The following is a 19,695-nucleotide window of genomic DNA, read 5'->3' as shown; positions in this document are numbered from 1 at the left end:
CCGGATCAGTACCGGCACTCTGGCCCGGCGGGGTGAAGGAGCGGCAGCATGGACCTCTAATTAGCTTGTCCATGCTGCCCGCTCATAGCAAAAGCTGCTGGAAGAAACTTCAGGGGCTGTTCAACAGCCCCCCTCTGAAGAGGTGATCCGACTCCGAGCCAGGCATCTACGAAACTGATTTGCCTTGGCTCAAGGAGGAGAGGGACCCCAGTGCATCCTGGGAGGCTGGAAAATGAACTCCGAGGTGCCTGATGTCTGCCGCCATCGCCTATACCCCAAAGTGTACTGTGAATACCCTATGGACCCTGAAGTAGAAATGGCTAATTTCACTGCAATTATTTCTGGGTGCAATCTGCATCAATACACGGCTGATTTTACCCTACCGGGGTCAGCTGCACTGGCTTACTGGCCGGGCATTTTTATGAGTGTATTGATGCCAGATTTCGAGACCCTACAGGTTACTTGCTTAAAGGGCAATTGGGCCTGCAAGTATGGTGGAGAATAGTTGCTTGAAGTGAATTTTGGCCATTGGTCTTATAATGCTTTCTTTCCGTCACCAGTATTTTTTATTGTATTTAAAATAAAGGCTGATCTAAGTTTTATATAGCAATAAAATGGTCTGTGGACCTCATTCAGAGTCTCTCGCTAGGGCATGCTCACACATAATCGCACATCTGCACATGCATATAATTCGCAGTGCACGTGTGCAAGTCATTCGTTGCGATCTGATTTTGCTAGCTCGCAAGCCACTTTCAGGTCATTGCTTTGAGTGGCAGATAGTGCCGTTTGTGGGTGGTAACCGGGGAAGGTGCTTGTAAACGGGGGAGTGGTTGTGTGAACGCAGGCGTGTCTGGCCGCTAAAACGGCGTTTAAAGGGCGTGCATAATTGTAAAAGTAGCGTCATTGCACACGTGACTTGGTTGTTTTTTAGCCTGAACTGCTCGCAGTGCTTGGGGTAGGTTAGGTCAACCCCAAGCGCTGCGAGCAACTCCGATGGCCCTCGATGTTCACGATTAATCAGACTCTTCCCGGAGATGACGTGTGCTGCGAGTGACAGGTGGGAGGTTTTATAGTCCAGCGTATGCTAACTGCCGTCGCTCACTAAGACATAGAGGGCGTCCTTAGCGCAAAGAGCGATCGCTTGATTTTCATACCCGGCCCCTTTTTGCAAGCGAGCGATCACATCTTGAGAGAAACTCTGAATAAGGTCCTGTGTCTTTATTTTTAGATAAGTTATATAAGAGGTTATGTTAAACTGTGCTGTGTTATATTTGTACTCACATATGCAGATAGGGCGTTTATTTCTCCCTCACACGTCAGATCAGTGTGTGCAGTGCCCCAACTGGAGTTTAGCACAAGTAGTTATTAAGTGCCAGGGCAATACAGTGCATGTGTAATATCCCACTGGTAAGGATACATATGGTGTGGTACAGGTGTAAGCTGGTGACAATTTCTAACTTAGTCCATGCCCAGCAGAGAAGCAAGGGTTCCCCAACCAGACACAAACAATGCGAGATAGAAAAACTGATTCAAAAGCAAGTTAGATTTATTTCTAGTAACCCAAAATTACTGTTATTGGTCACTGTTCTAGAACAATAGGTTGTTTGGTTCAATAAACACACAAATCACATAAATTACAATAACAAAAGCTATTAACATTTTTCTAATGGACTATTCCCTATACTAAATTAACAATGTCCTTTAACACATTAGTAGAGTGTCCCAATTATCTAATAGAGATGACAAATCATTGATAACCCGGGTTATGGTTAACTCTTTGTGCACACATTAGGGCCTTTGTATATGTATTTATAACTAAAGGTCAAATAGCAATGTTGTAGCGTTGACATATAAAGTAGGAGCAGTGGGATAGATGTATCAAGCAGTGAAAAGAGTGAAGAATTGTGCCAGTGGAGAAGTTACCCATGGTAACCAAACAGCTTCTATCTATCATTTTATAGAAAGCACTTGATAAATGCAACCTCAAAGCTGATTTGTTGCCATGGGCAACTTTTCCCACTGACACACTTCTTCAATCTTTTCACTGTTTCATACATCTACAATGTCTCTATATCACACATAGAAGGTATGCGTGTAATAATGGGTTCCTCGCACCAAACCTACGGACTTAAATCAGGATGCGACTTCTAGTGGCATCCCTCCCCGTGGTGTCACCCGGTGCGGGGAAGGACGTTTTGAGCGTGACATGGCCGGGGGCTCCTCAAAAAGGGGGCGTGGCCTCGCAGGTTGGGGGCGTGACCTCACTGCCCGATCCCCCGTCATGGTCCTGCTCTTAATATTACTGGGGGGGGGGTGCAGGGGGTGGTGACTGCTTGTGTTGCAGTGGCGGCTCCCTCACAGTGTTAGGGGCCGGGTGCTGCACTTAATACAACACTGCAGCACCTGGCTCCTCTCACTGTGGGGGAGTGTCAGTTTGCCCCAGTCAGCCCGCACCCCCCTTGTGGACACCACTGGTGATTTCCCCTCCTAAAAATAGCCACAGCAAACAACTGTACAGGACTATCAGTTTGGCTTTATATGCAGCACTACTAGACCTAGGCACTCTTTTTTTTTTCTTTGCCTCTATCGCAGCTGCTTATCACTGACGAATGACATCCCCTCACCTCTCCTCTCCCCACAGCTCCAACTCATCTTTTTTTAAATCAACTTAATTTTAAAATGACACTGGCTTCAACCCCTTTCCTAAATGGTGACTGAATGGTGTGCATTGCAGTGCACGTACTGCCCTAGCAACACTATGGAGGTACTGGACTTGACGTAGAATAGCACCTCCCTGACCATGAGATGTATGTATACACCGCTGATGGCAGGGAGCAGGAAGAGTGGGACGCTAAAAGGAGGGAGGGGTGGTGGAAAATGTGGCTGGTCCTAGTCGCCTGCAGGTGGCCCTAATAAGCCAGCAGATCACCTGAAAAAATCCTAGTAGGATATATAACCAATCCGCCCCTGATCTCACTTCTGAGTCTGAACCAACCTAGGCAATGCCCCTGATGAAGTGGTCTGGTACAGGGAAAGACATTAGACTTGAGTCCCCTGAGCTTGGCTGTACATTTCCACGTGGTTATGGCTTTTTTATTGCTGGAATATTGAAATAGTGCTTTCACCCTAAAGAACTACTCTGGCTCCACAAAGGTCCTAAAAGCAGGAGCTTGATCATCTGCTGGAGATTTTCTAACACCTGCAAAGGACTGCACATAGCTATAAATGTGGAACTGGTCTCAATTCTTTATTTTATTTCCAGAGACATTTCTATATTTCTATACTGTGATTACACAGCTCTTCTGGATTTCATTAGAGTTTGTGTTTTTTTTATATACCCCTTCTACACCATTATTATGGAGTCATGTACATATTTTTAACAATGTGTATAGTTAGATATTTATGGTAATAAATATACTTTAATGAGTGTAACTTCTCACAAAGGAAGTTTTTCCTTGTTAATAGAGTTTTCTTGTTTGCACAGTAAGCGTGCTATTATATTATTGTTGCTTTTATCTTTATAACGTGTATGGAAGCGAATATAGATATTGGATCAACTTTTGATTTTAGGTGAATACCGGTACCTTTATTCATAGAAAAAAAAGCACAGACTATAATAATTGTTATTTTGGCAACACCCATATGTACATAGCCTTACAAATTTTGTTAGAGTAACCCAGTGGTACAGTGGTTAGCAGTGCAGCTTCACAGCACTGGATTCATGAGTTCAATTCTCAACCAGGGTCAAATCTGTATGGAGTTTATATATTCTCTTCATCTTAGCATGGATTGCTGCTGGGTCCATTTTCCTCCCACAATCCAGAGATAAACTGGTTAAATTTAGCCTAGTGTGTGCATGCATGCTTGTGTTTGGCAATTTAGACTGATGTGACTGAAACATAGAGCTTGATTCAGACCCGTTCGCGAGTGCACAGCGCTCGCAAGCGGGTCGATGGCCGGGCAGTGCACACGCGGGGCATGTGCGAGCCCCGTAGTGAGTAAATTTTCACTCGCTGTGGGACTCACTACAAGACGGGGCGGCTGTCAAATGTGATTGACAGCTCGCCCCGTTTTGTAGGCGTGCAGGGGGGGTGGCTGAACAAATGGAGGCGTTCCTGAAAGAACGCCTGCCATTTGTGGGCGGCCCTACTGACATCACCAGTGATGTCAGTAGTGAACTTCCTGCTCTATTAGAACAGGAAGTTCACTGGGGTTTGCGGTGGATGAGATCCTACCACAAGGGTCTCATCGCAAGCCCGATGGTTGCGATAATCGCGACCATCGCCAGGCCGCCCGCTAAAGCTCTGGGTGGTCACCCACAGCTTAGCGAGCGGCCTGGGGGCCGGTGAAAAAAAATACCGGCCCGCCCTGATTCAGAGCGAGCGCTTGCAAATAGCGAGTGCCTCTGAATCAGGGCCTTATTCTCTCTATATCACTGCATAAATAGTGATGCCATATAAAATGATAATACATTTCAACTATTTACAAAACAATTACATCACATGCAGTTTGCATCAATGTCCACTTGGAGGCAAAAACATTTTTTGTTTTTATTACTGCCCTATATGGTTTTCGGAAAAACAAAAAAGTAGTGATAAACATGACATATTATTTGCTCATAGAAACACCACGTACAGTATGATAATGCGAATCATCTGCTTTGGTGGCAGCAAGGTGTAATGCATCATATAATCATACTATGCTCTGCCCACCGACTCTCACTCTGGGAGGCGGGAGATCACCTACTATTTTGACAAGTCTCCTGGACATTCTAGAAGAGTCGACGAGTATGGCTACATCATTGAGGGAAAACATTCAGGTCAGACCCAGGGAATGCCCTGCCTAAACAACGGCATAATCGGTCATAGTCTTACCCATAGATATGTAAGTTTAATCAATCTTGTACCCCAAAAGTTGTTACTGTCCTGCAAAATTTGGGTCTGTTGCTAGGTTAAGCAGTCAGAAAGTCGCTGATCATAATGTCGACAGCAAAAGCTCAACATTGATAATATCAACATGTACCACTCTCTTTGGCAGGCATGCCTGGTCCTCTAAATTCTTTGGTAACCATTTGGCTGGTTAAACCAAAGTAATGAGGGTGATGCAGAATGAGTACTATGCCAGTTTGCATGGCTTCCCTTGCTCAGAGAATGCCCGCATATGCAATTATGCACACTTGCGCAATTCTGCCACTTATGCTCAGTTGCACATGTTGTGGCACGAAGGGGGTTACAAGTTTGGCGTATCTATAATGGGTCCAGGGGGCCCACACGGCTTCCATATAATTATACTTACCGCTAAGGAGTCCCGCATGGGCTGTCGCAAAAATCAGTGGTGAAATGGCACAGCTGTCATATTACTAAAGATTTGCTTATGTGCAGTGGAGAAGTCACCGGGAACATGGTGCTGGTGCCATATTCCCGGAGACCTGTGCATGCGCAGTAGACTCTAGTGTGAGGCCAGAGTCTACCTCGCTGCCAGAGAGGTGGGGTCATCACAGAGCCTACACTCCTCTCTTAAACTGGCCTTGCTGAGTTCAGTACGGATGCTTTTACACAACTGCGACTTATGGAGAACTTCAGAAACACATACACGGTATCAGGCATAGCTGTTGCACATAGTATTGGACAGGTATAATTAAATACACACAGACATTGATTACATATGCTGACAACATGGAAGCGTATGGCTCTGCATGTCGGCAAAACTATGCCACTTTTTCTTTCTTATTTGTAACTAATTTGCAGCATTTTTGCTACCAGCTCTTTGTCAAACCCGAAAGTGTCAGGGGCATGATTACACAATTCATATCACTGCTCACATTGTGGCAGGTCAGCGCTCTCTGGGAAAATTGTCTGCTCTCTTAGGATTCCAAGTTCTTTCCCCCTAATTTAGGAGTCTCCCGGACATTCCAGGATAATAGGCATCCATTGGCAATGCTGGTAAGAATGTAGCCTATCAAATCATGGTGAAAATGTGCCTCGGTGATGTCATTAGTTCCTAGAGAATTAATGACTGAGAAGGTTTCTCATGATTATAGGTTTAGATCACAAAAGGCTGCCTTCATTTCTCTCAGGTGATCGGTCCACATCCATTGCTGCATGCTTGCATACTTTCCCGAAACACCTAGGAGACTCCAGAATTTTTGGACTGTGCAATGGGATCCTGGAAGAGTGGGTGTCCCACCTACATCACCCCAACTTCTTAGTGGAGTATGACCACTAGGATATGAATCTATGATTTGAGGGGAGGGGCACCCAGTCTCGTCCCATCAATGATCAGCTGCATCTCCTCTATGGGAGAAAAAAAAAACCAAAACTACTCATTGCTGTATTAACCAGATAAATGGCTATTAACAAGGAACTACTTATATTACTTGTAGGGGTGTGCATCGGCCACTTTTCGTGTGTTGTGTTTTGATTTTGGATCTGGATCTTTCTTCGTGTTTTGGATCTGGATTGGTTTTGCCAAAACCACCCTTCGGTGTTTTGGATTCTGGGTTTTGTGTTTTGGATCTGGATTTTTTTTTTTAAAAAGCATAAAAACAGCTAAAATCACAGAATGTGTTGATTTTTCTGCTCCTATGCTATTATTAACCTCAAAAACCTTAATTTCCATTAATTTCCAGTGTATTCTGAACACCTCACACCTCACAATAGTGTTTTTATGTCCAAAAGGTTGCACCGAGGTAGATGGATGACTATGCTAAGTGACACGAGTGGGCGGCACAAACACGTGGCCCATCTAGGAGTGACACTGTAGTGGCAGACAGGATGGCAGTTTGAAAAACTAGGCCCCAAACAGTACATAATGCAAAGAAAAAAAAGAGGTGCAAGATGGAATTGTCCTTGGGCCCTCCCACCCTCCCTTATGTTGTATAAACAGGACATGCACACTTTAACAAACCGATCATTTCAGCGCCAGAGTCTGCCACGCGACTGTGGCTGAAATGATTGGTTCGTTTGGACCCTCACAAAACAAGCTGGCAATTAATCTGGCCCTGCACAAACTGGCTCTACGGAGGCAAGATGTCGTCCTCATCCTCCTCATTCACCGATTCCTCACCCTCTTCAGTGTTGTGTACATCCTCATCCTGACAGAGTATTACTTCGTCCCCACTGGAATCCACCACCACAGGTCCCTCTGTACGTTCTGGAGGCTGGTCTCCCTGGAAGAGTTGATAATTCATTTTTATGAACATCATCTTCTCCACATTTTGTGGAAGCAACCTCCTACGCCTTTTGCTGACAAGGTTCCTGGCTGCACTAAACACTCTTTCGGAGTGCACACTGGAGGGGGGGCAACTCAGGTAAAATAGAGCCAGTTTGTACAGGGGCCTCCAAATTGCCTCTTTTTCCTGCCAGTACATGTACGGACTGTCTGACATGCCTACTTGGATGCTGTCACCGATGTAATTCTTTAACAGACAGACGCTCACTTGTCGCTGCTGCTTTGAGGATGCAGGTGTGGCTACAGCCCACACAATTCACAAAGACAGGAAAAAAAAGATTATTTTATTTTGGTTGGAGCGCACTTTGAGGGTAACACCACCCTTTAACAGACAGACGCACGCTTGTCGCTGCTGCTTTAAGGATGCAGGTGTGGCTGCAGCCCACACATTTCACAAAGACAGAAAAAAAAAGAAGAATTTTTTTATTGTTTGTGGAGCGCACTTTGAGGGTAACACCACCCTTTAACAGACAGACGCACGCTTGTCGCTGCTGCTTTGAGGATGCAGGTGGAATCCAGACGGGATTTGGAACCGGGGACACACTACCTCCATCAATTGTCTAAATCCCACTTCACTAATGGCGGATAGCGGACGCACGTCTAACACCAACATAGCAGTCAAGGCCTCAGTTATACATTTTGCTTCAGGATGACTGCTGTCGTACTTCATCCTCCTCGCTAGGGACTGTTGGAGGGTCAATTGTTTAGTAAAAGTAATGGTGTTCCTACTTCCTCTCTGGGATGATGAACAACTCCCAGCAGCAGCAACAGCACTAGGAGGAAGTGGTTCTTGATCTTTCCCCTATTTTATTTTTATCGGAGAAAGTTTGGTCCTCCATTTATGTTATATTGATATATACGTGTGGCTAAGGCGCACACAAACACAGAAAATATTTTTTTATTTTTGCTGGAGAGTAGTGCACTTTGTGGGTTACACCACCCTTTAAGAAATGAGCCAGCCGGCCCTTTACTTATGGGAACACAGGCGTACGCTTGGCGCTGCTCCTTTGTTGATGCACGTGCGGCCACAGTGCACACAATTCACAAACACAGAAAAGTTTTTTTTATTTTGTTTGGAGTGCCCTTTGGGGGTTACAGCACCCTTTAGCGGTCAATACAGCCGGCCCTTTATTTATGGGACACAGGCGCACGCTTGGCACTACTTTGTTGATGCACGTGCGGCTACTGCGCACACAATTCACAAACACAAAAAAATATAATTTTTTTATTTTGTTTGGAGTGCCCTTTGGGGGTTACAGCACCCTTTAACGGACAAGCCAGCCGGCCTTTTACTTATGGGACACAGGCGCATGCCTGGCGCTGCTCCTTTGTTGATGCACGTGCAGCCACAGTGCACACAATTCACAAACACAGAAATTATTTTTTTTTTTTTTTAGCATTTGGGGGGAGCACCCCTGACGGACAGAGCACCCCCTGGACAACACTAGAGCACCCCTTTAGGACTGGGACACTGCACAGGACTTTGGAGTGGACACAGCCCCTATGGACAACTGACTGCACAACACAGTCCAGCCAGCCCCTATGGACTTTGAAGTAGTGGACACAGCCCCTATGGACAACAGCAGCACAGCACAACACAACACTACACTGCACTACACTACACAGCCCAGCCAGCCCCAACTCCCACCCTCCCTCTTCACTGTCCACAGCCGAGTGAGAAAATGGCGCTGATGCGGGTACCTTATATAGGATCCAAAACCCGCGAGACCCGGAAGGCGGGATGATGACATTTTGCCTCGATTTCAGATCAGAGTCAGGCGGGAAAAGTCGAGCCTGACTCGGATCGGCCTCGGATCGGGGGAGCTCGGGGGGGATTCGGATTTCAGAAATCCGAACCCGCTCACCCCTAATTACTTGGAATAATTAGCTATTTCTTCATTCATAATATAGCAGTAAAACAAAGAATTGTTCAATTTCTAAAAAGCTGATTCAGGTAAATAATCGGGCAAATCTTTAGGTGGAAGACCTATTAAGCAGTATATTCCCCAAAGACAGTAGATTATGGGGGATACCCACAAATACTAAGTGTCCCTCAAATGTACCATGGAAGGACTACAGCAGATATATCCGATGCTGTGGTCCCTCCATTCCTGACAGCAGTCGCAGGCTGCAGCCCCCATAGTTTTCTAGGCCGTCAGATTTTCCAAGCTCCGGAATGCTCTAGATGGCGTTATCCTATAGTAGCCTATGGGCTACTGTGACCGGATGATCTCAGCTCACCACCTGATCGCAGATTAGTTTATATACCTACTGGATCTTGGGGTATTAGGAATTCCCTCTTACCCCTTCACCCATTTCACCATGTACTGCCTCAGCTGGGTGGCAAACTGCTCGTGGGTGCTGGTAGGGTTCTTGGCCAAGTCCCGGAACTTTTTTCTGTAGGACTCAGGAGTGATGAAATATCGCTGTAGGAGGGCCCTTATGACTTTGTCATAGTCACCGCAGTCCTTGGTGGCCACTCCTCGATAGGCTTCCAGTGCCTCTCCATGCAGAGTGGGTACTAGGTGTCTGGCCCACTCCCTTTTAGGCAAATCATGGAGTTTGCAAGTCCTTTCGAATACTTGTAACTGTCCGTCAATGTCTCCATCACTGTCCGCAAATCTGGCAAACTTTATGGGTCTAGCAGCTGGCGACGGTTCCCTGGGTACCACGGCTGGTGGTGCCCGCTCTTCATGCCACCTCTGGATTATGAGCATTCGCTCACTCTCGGTTGCTTGGTCTCCCAATTCTGCCAGTCGTTCAGCTAGGAACATTTCACTATACTATCCTACGCATTCTCCTGAACAGCAGTTACTTCTCTCCTGAGTAACTCGGATTGTCCAATCTGGTGACCAAAAAGCCACCTGGGATTATCCCACCGCTATGCCACCAATATCTGTAACCGGATGATCTCAGCTCGCCACCTGATCACAGATTACTTTTTATCCCCAATGGAGCTTGGGGTATTAGGGATTTGCCTCTTACCGTCAGTAACCGCCTGTCACAGACTCTACCCACTGCGCAGTTGGCGGGTATGTTGCCACCACCAAACTTCTAACATCCGCATTTGAAACCGCTTCTTACGTACACCTAGGCTCCTACCGCCAGCACCTGGAACCGCTTCTTACGTACATCCAGGCTCCTACCACCAGCACCTGGAACTGCTTCTGCTGTGTATGCTTGCACAAGTTACGGCCACACCTCCTGATTGGTGTAGGCTGATACTCACTGATCCCTTACAATGGACCAGGCTCTGCATGGTACCTGGCAGAGGGCTTGAGCTTGGAGACACTGGGCTCAATCCAGAACAGCCGTAGAACGGAATAGCGTTTGGCTCAATTCTGTTGTCACAGGATTAAGATGTAGTCATTTGTAAAGGCAAGATGTTTATTGCTCAAATAGGGGTCCATTTACTTACATTATACTTTTTGCAGAGAAAAAGCCCCTCCTGCTTCGCCTGTTACCTCTGCGGAGCAGGAGGCAGCTACCGTGATAGTTACTATTGCTGCTCCTGCAATAGAGGGTGATCGGTAAATCATCCCTTCTGCGGTGAGTGCTCAGCACACAGTGCATCCCACATTGTTTACTGCGCATGTGTGATGAATGGTATCCAATCAGATGCTGCCTGACAGCATGGAAAGATTGCTTTCAAGACAGCAGCTGTTATGTTTTCTTTTTTATATATATATATATATATATATATATATATATATTTATTTATTAGGGATGTGCAGGCTCGGATAGGTTCGAGTTTGCACGTGGAGTTCGGATTTTTCCCTCCAAAAAAACGGAACTCAGAAAGAGGCAAAACGTCATCTTACATGGACTAACATCATCATTCCTGGACTTTTGTCCAGGAATGATGATGTTCGTCCATGTAAGATGACGTTTTGCCTCTTTCTGAGTTCCGTTTTTTTGGAGGGAAAAATCCGAACTCCACGTGCAAACTCGAACCTATCCGAGCCTGCACATCCCTAATAAATATTATATTATATTATATATATATATATTATATATATATATATATATATATATACACATATACATATATATATACACATATACACACACACACACACACACACACACACACACCAGCTTTATTGACTTCCTTGATGCTTTTTTTCAGTCAGAAGATGAGTTACCAGCAGCCTGGGGACGCATTGTGCCAGGGGAGCAGACTGGACGCGGTACGTATTTATAAATGCTTGATAACTACTGAAGTACTTAGTGCTGCCATAGGAGCCTATGGTAGCGCAATAGCACACCACAGATTTAACGCTGGAGGCAGCTTAGACCAGTACATTCATTAATACATATCGAGAAGTGGTACGTACTTGGATTTTCTGTGCTTCTGAGCTATTTAACTACAGTTTGTAAATAGACCCCATAGTCTTCAAAAAGACTCTTCCCCTTGGGGGTATCACAGCATACAGATGTTATAGCAGTTTATTCCTTCTTGATGTACAAAAAGATACACACAAACCAAGCTCGCAGGCCTTGTATTTATAGTCAGAACACATAATACAGCATGGTGAAATCCGCCCACAGTTGGTCTTGTGTATCAATCAGACCATCTATCCTAAATGTAATTACAACGCAATCCCACAGGAACTGGTAATTACTTACATTCTTTGATACATTTATCACACAGAGTCAAAATATCTACTTATGTTAACCAGCAATAGTATTAGCATTCGTCTTCCTCCAATGTGCAGGAAATCATGGAAGACAACAGTTTTTTCCCCAAAAGCACAGACACACCTCAGGGCAATTTCAAAGGAAGTGCTATAAACAGTTTTGGCCATTTGACACTCCACACCTTCCAACAGAAAACTTCAAAAATCCAGGCCTGCCTCACCTGGAGTGCACTGACCACAAAAGATCTTTCCATTCATCAGACCTCCTGCTATGAAATGACAATTAGCATCTAATTTCATGCAGTCACAAAAAAATGGTCATTCCTTATACATAAAGTGCATTAAACTCTCTAATGGTTGATATGCGCATTATACCTTAAAGACTTATCACTAATAAAACTTATCTAAAATTAACAGGAGTTCGAATCAAAGGCCAATAGAATTTATCGTTTATGATCAAGTAATTATTGAATTAAGTATTGAACTAACTTAAAGTTAGTATGGTGGTGGACAACAAAGAACGGACAACTCCAACAAACACATGCAGACCAAACACATCACTCGTTGCTGTTCAACTCTCCAGAAAAAGCACGCTGTGTCATTTCCCTGTAGGGACGATTTGGCCTCTATTTGATCAAGGAGAGCGCATCCATCTAAATTATATAAACGAATAAAAAACACACTACCGTTCTTTCTGCCACAACATGCTTAACACAAATAAAAAAGAAAAAAGGGAGGGAGAGATTTCCAGAATCAAAGAGACTGTTTCCTAGTGACCAGCCCTATATTTGCACATGACATGCCCCCCAAGAACCCTATAGGGTAATTCTAAGTGCCTGTTACTAACTACAACAATACTTGTTAAAAGGTACCCTGCTAGTACAACCACAGGGTTTAACCAGGCTCAGGCAGATCATAACTGCCTTATGCTGCTCTTAAACGCATCTTAAAAATGAATACATTTAAACATGTCAAACTATTAAATACAGGGCCGAAACTAGGGTAGTGCAACCTGTGCCATGACATAGGGCAAAGCAGGCTGGAGGTGCTGTTTGGGTCTGTCAATTTTCTGTTTATTATCATTCTCACTTATAGCTTCCTCTTATTTTATCACCAGAATCTCCTGGCCTCCCCTATCTCTTCCCTGGCCTTTCCCCATGAGGCCATTAGGGTGTTCTCTCCCTATTTAAAAAAGAGTGGGGTGGCGCCAATGCTCTTTCTGGCACAGGGCACCAAAAAGTCTAGTTGCAGCTCTGATTGAATATACTCTACATTATACACAAATGTATTGCAGATCAGCTGCAGTGCTTTACAGCAATATATATATTTTAATAAAGTAGCAAGTAGCCAATATCCTTGTAAGAGGCTGGTGCAATGGATCCAATGCGTTTTGTCCTGTGGGACTTCTTCAGGGGTGAAGAAGTCCAACAGGACGAATCGAGTAGGAGATTTACAAACTTTAATTCAAGTGTTACATCACACTATTAGTGCAGAAACACTCTCTCTCTCTCTCTATATATATATATATATATATACACACACATACATACACATACATATACATACACACACACACATATATACACACACACAGATACAGTCAGGTGCATAAATATTGGGACATTGACAGAATTTACATATTTTGGCCTCTATTCACCACCACAATGGCTTTGAGATGAAACAAACAAAATGTGCTTTAACGGCAGACTTCAGATTTAATTTGAGGGGAAACATCCAAATCAGGTGAACGGTGTAGGAATTACAACGGTTTCTATATGTGCCTCCCACTTTTTAAGGGGCCAAAAGTAATGGGACTATCAACTCAAAAGCTATTTCATGGACAGGTGTGGGCTATTCCCTCGTTATTTCATTATCAATTAAGCAGGTAAAAGGTCGAGTTGATTCTAGGTGTGACATTTGCATTTGGAATCAGTTGCTGTCGACTCTCAATATGAGATCCAAAGAGCTGTCACTATCAGTGAAGCAAGGCATCATTAGGCTGAAAAATCAAAACAAACCCATCAGAGAGATAGCAAAAACATTAGGTGTGGCCAAATCAACTATTTGGAACATTCTTAAAAAGAAAGAACGCACCGGAGAGCTCAGCAACACCAAAAGACCTGGAAGACCACGGAAAACAACTGTGGTGGATGACAGAAGAATTATTTTCCTGGTGAAGAAAAACCCCTTCACAACAGTTGGCCAAATCAAGAACACTCTCCAGTAGGTAGGTGTATATTTGTCAAAGTCAATAATCAAGAGAAGACTTTACAAGAATGAATATAGAGGGTTCACCACAAGATGTAAACCATTGGTGAGCCTCAAAAACAGGAAGACCACATTAGAGTTTGCCAAACAACATCTAAAAAAGCCATTACAGTTCTGGAACAACATCCTATGGACAGATGAGACAAAGATCAACTTGTACAAGAGTGATGGGAAGAGAAGAGTATGGAAAAGGAAAGGAACTGCTCATGATCCAAAACATACCACCTCATCAGTGAGGCATGGTGGTGGTAGTGTCATGGCGTGAGCATGTATGGCTGCCAATGGAACTGGTTCCCTTGTATTTATTGATGATGTGACTGCTGACAAAAGCAGCAGAATGAATTCTGAAGTGTTTCGGGCAATATATGCTTATATTCAGTCAAATGCTTCAGAACTCATTGGACAGCGCTTCACAGTGCAGATGGACAATGACCCGAAGCATACTGCAAAAGCAACCAAAGAGTTTTTTAAGGCGAAAAAGTGGAATGTTATGCAATGGCCAAGTCAATCCCCTGACCTGAATCCGATTGAGCATGCATTTCACTTGATGAAGACTAAACTGAAGGGAAAATGCCCCAAGAACAAGAAGGAACTGAAGACATTTGCAGTAGAGGCCTGGCAGAGCATCACCAGGGATGAAACCCAGCTTCTAGTGATGTCTATGCGTTACAGACTTCAGGCTGTAATTGCCTGCAAAGGATTTGCAACAAAGTATTAAAAAGTGAAAGTTAGATTTAGGATTGTTTAGTTTGTCCCATTACTTTTGGCCCCTTAAAAAGTGGGAGGCACATATAGAAACCGTTGTAATTCTTACACCGTTCACCTGATTTGGATGTAATTACCCTCAAATTAAATCTAAAAGTCTGCCATTAAAGCACATTTTGTTTGTTTCATTTCAAAGTCATTGCGGTGGTGAATAGAGGCCAAAATATGAAAATTCTGTCAATGTCGCAATATTTATGCACCTGACTGTGTGTGTGTGTGTGTGTGTGTATATTATATATATATATATATATATATATATATATATATATATATATATACACATACACACACACACACACACACACACACACACACAGCGTGGATGGCACTCCCACTTACTGCCCGAAATCAGGGTGCCGTCTGGGGATAGCCGAAAATCAGCAACCAAACATACACACGTAGCCAGCGGCACTCCAAGAAATCAATACACAGGCAGGCAGTTTACATCAACGTTTCGTTGCTTTAATGCATCGTTTTCAAGATACAGAAACTGGTTTAACAAGGTACTTACATACCCTCCACCACACCACGTGCAGACGTCGCGGCATCCGGGTCCGGCAAGAAGACGCCCACTGATGACATCACCGACGCGACCCGTTGCCGTGGCAACATGTGAACTAAAAACATAAACACAATGCCGGTAAGGGAGGCCAGTTACTAGTAGTACAGATATGTTACTGATCTAAAAAATGATCGCACTATTTAAAGAAAATATGTTAGAGAGACATAACATATTGCTGAGTACAAACTGCTTCTACAAATCGCAGACATATGGCGATCAATTGACCCTAAGTCAGAACATTCAAAGAGATAACATATTCAAAACATCTATACAAATGGACCACTATGAGCCCAAATACCATGCTTCAACAGCTGAGAGATACATCTCTACCAGAACAGCAATCTGGACAGGCATCCTTAATTGCTGTAACATAGAAGCGATGTACAAAACCCTGCCGAATCTACTAGAAGTAGCTCTAAGGACTCACTATACAGTAAAACAAAAAAATATACGTAAGTAGAAATTAGTAGATAGCTATATAAAGAAAACCCTACCCTACAGAAAACAATGGAGGCCCAAGTTCTCGTTCAGCCCTTTCGGTTGTAATGTTCCCAATCTGTGAATCCAACGAGATTCACATTGTAATAATTTTTGTGAACTATTACCACCCCGTGACCAAATAGGTACATGGTCAATGATAATATAACGGAGTGTAGCTAAATTGTGTTGTGCTTCCACGAAATGTCTTGCTACCGGTTGTTCACTGACACCTGTCTTACTGGCTGACCTAATAGCAGACGGATGTAAGGCCATCCTCTCACGTAATGTGCGGTCTGTTTTCCCGATATAACTCAGACCACAGGGACAGATAATCATGTATACAATAAATTTAGTTGTACAGGTCACTCTGTGTCTGATACTGTATTTCTTCCCGCTGTGAGGGTGGTAAAATGAATCACCAGATGTCATATATCTACAGGTGAGACAGTTGAGACATTTAAAACATCCCAATTTAGACTTAAGGAAGCTCTCACCTTCCCTATTATCAATGTCACTGATGTCAGTTCTAACCACCCAGTTACGGATATTCTTACCACGTGTATAAAACGACATCAAGTTGGTATCACTCAAATTAAGATCCATATCATTTTGTACAATCGGCCAATATTGTTTGGACACACTGTTGATCTTGTCACTAATTATATTAAAGTGTTGTACCCATGGAAAACGTTTCCTAACATGTTTCTGTGTCTGCATGCATAATAAGTCATCACGAGATTTTAAAAAAGTGCGGTCCTTCGCTTTAAGTAACATTTGTTTATCATATCCCCTAGTTACAAAGTCATGTATCATCTCATCAATCTTGTGGGATGCAACCTCCCTCTCACTGCAAATCCTCAATACACATAAAAATTGGGAATAAGGTAGCCCAAATTTAGATGATTTGGGGTGAAAACTCGTAGCATGTAGTAGCGAATTACGGTCTGTGGGCTTCTTATACAGGGTGGTAATAATTTTACCATTTTGATTACAGACCTCCACATCAAGAAAGGTAACAGAAGACTCATCAATCATATATGTGAATTTAATTGGACTGGCAGTAGAATTGTATTCCTCAATCAATTCAATAAATTTATTAAGAAATGATGTTGTATCCAACAAATAATCAGGATGCCCCATTACACAGGGTTGTAGAAGTGAATCCAAGTAGACAGACAGGGGCTGAAACAATGACCCACGCGCCAAAATAATCGGAAGTCCTGGGGGATTGCTCAGTCCCTTGGGTATATTTGCAAGCGTATATAGGACTGGAGTAATTGGATATAGAGGTAACAATGCATCCCGCAAATTATCAGAGATTAGCCCCTCCATAACAGCCCCATCCAAACATTCCTGTAACTCAGCTCTAAAACGTGTTGTAGGGTCACGCTGAAGTGGAGTGTAAACATTGGAGTCACCAAGTTGTCTCATAATCTCTGCTTTATAGCAATCCAGATCTTGAATAACAATCGACCCGCGCTTATCGGCGGGTCGTATAACTACATCGGTATAAGATGCTAGTGACTTCAATGCTTTAAACTCATCAGGAGACAGATTATTCCTAGTCACATCATTAGATTTTAATACATCAACAACATTCCTAACAAGCATATTCATAAATGTTCCCTCTGTGGTAGCTAAATTAACATCTAAATCTATTTATGATCCAGTATCCAATAATCATTCCTTTAAAACATTCATGTTTAACATTGTTTCAGCCCCTGTCTGTCTACTTGGATTCACTTCTACAACCCTGTGTAATGGGGCATCCTGATTATTTGTTGGATACAACATCATTTCTTAACAAACTGTTACAGTTAGGTGATGTACCGGTGGATTGCCTACTATGTAGTGTTGATGTTTCAAATCTTTATACCATGAAACCTAATCCTGCTGGGTTAGAGGCTGTGAGGCATCTTATTAATGAGAATCCCTTATATACAGGTCCTGAGTGTGGGTTTGTGATCAAATTGCTTGAAATGATCTTGACTCACAATTTTTTTCTATTTGATGGCAAAATATACCTCCAGTGCAGCGGGTGTGCGATGGGGTCGAATGTGGCCCCATCGTACGCCAACGCTTTTATGTTTTCTGTGGAAAAATATATATTTTTTTCTAGACCAGATATATCGGAGTGTATCCAGCTTTACACACGATATATCGACGATATCTTTATTATTTGGTCTGGTTCACGTGATAAATTTATTGAATTGATTGAGGAACACAATACTACTGCCAGTCCAATTAAATTCACATATATGATTGATGAGTCTTCTGTTACCTTTCTTGATGTGGAGGTCTGTAATCAAAATGGTAAAATTATTACCACCCTGTATAAGAAGCCCACAGACCGTAATTCGCTACTACATGCTACGAGTTTTCACCCCAAATCATCTAAATTTGGGCTACCTTATTCCCAATTTTTATGTGTATTGAGGATTTGCAGTGAGAGGGAGGTTGCATCCCACAAGATTGATGAGATGATACATGACTTTGTAACTAGGGGATATGATAAACAAATGTTACTTAAAGCGAAGGACCGCACTTTTTTAAAATCTCGTGATGACTTATTATGCATGCAGACACAGAAACATGTTAGGAAACGTTTTCCATGGGTACAACACTTTAATATAATTAGTGACAAGATCAACAGTGTGTCCAAACAATATTGGCCGATTGTACAAAATGATGTGGATCTTAATTTGAGTGATACCAACTTGATGTCGTGTTATACACGTGGTAAGAATATCCGTAACTGGGTGGTTAGAACTGATATCAGTGACATTGATAATAGGGAAGGTGAGGGCTTCCTTAAGTGTAAATTGGGATGTTTTAAATGTCTCAACTGTCTCACCTGTAGATATATGACATCTGGTGATTCATTTTACCACCCTCACAGCGGGAAGAAATACAGTATCAGACACAGAGTGACCTGTACAACTAAATTTATTGTATACATGATTACCTGTCCCTGTGGTCTGAGTTATATCAGGAAAACAGACCGCACATTACGTGAGAGGATGGCCTTACATCCGTCTGCTGTTAGGTCAGCCATTAAGACAGGTGTCAGTGAACAACCGGTAGCAAGACATTTCGTGGAAGCACAACACAATTTAGCTACACTCCGTTATATTATCATTGACCATGTACCTATTTGGTCACGGGGTGGTAATAGATCACAAAAATTATTACAATGTGAATCTCGTTGGATTCACAGATTGGGAACATTACAACCGAAAGGGCTGAACGAGAACTTGGGCCTCCATTGTTTTCTGTAGGGTAGGGTTTTCTTTATATATCTATCTACTTACGTATATTTTTTGGTTTTACTGTATAGTGAGTCCTTAGAGCTACTTCTAGTAGATTCGGCAGGGTTTTGTACATCGCTTCTATGTTACAGCAATTACGGATGTCTGTCCGGGTTGCTGTTCTGGTAGAGATGTATCTCTCAGCTGTTGAAGCATGGTATTTGGGCTCATAGTGGTCCATTTGTATAGATGTTTTGAATATGTTATCTATTTGAATGTTCTGACTTAGGGTCAATTGATCGTCATATGTCTGCGATTTGTAGAAGCAGTTTGTACTCAGCAATATGTTATGTCTCTCTAACATATTTTCTTTAAATAGTGCGATCATTTTTTAGATCAGTAACATATCTGTATTACTAGTAACTGGCCTCCCTTACCGGCATTGTGTTTATGTTTTTAGTTCACATGTTGCCACGGCAACGGGTCGTGTCGGTGATGTCAT

The sequence above is a fragment of the Taudactylus pleione genome, unplaced genomic scaffold (genome assembly GCF_031769625.1).
Source record: "Taudactylus pleione unplaced genomic scaffold, aTauple2 ptg000018l, whole genome shotgun sequence".
Classification (NCBI taxonomy): Eukaryota; Metazoa; Chordata; class Amphibia; order Anura; family Myobatrachidae; genus Taudactylus; species Taudactylus pleione.
The sequence above is the reverse complement of the archived record's forward strand: the minus strand, read 5'-3'. Positions refer to the sequence as shown.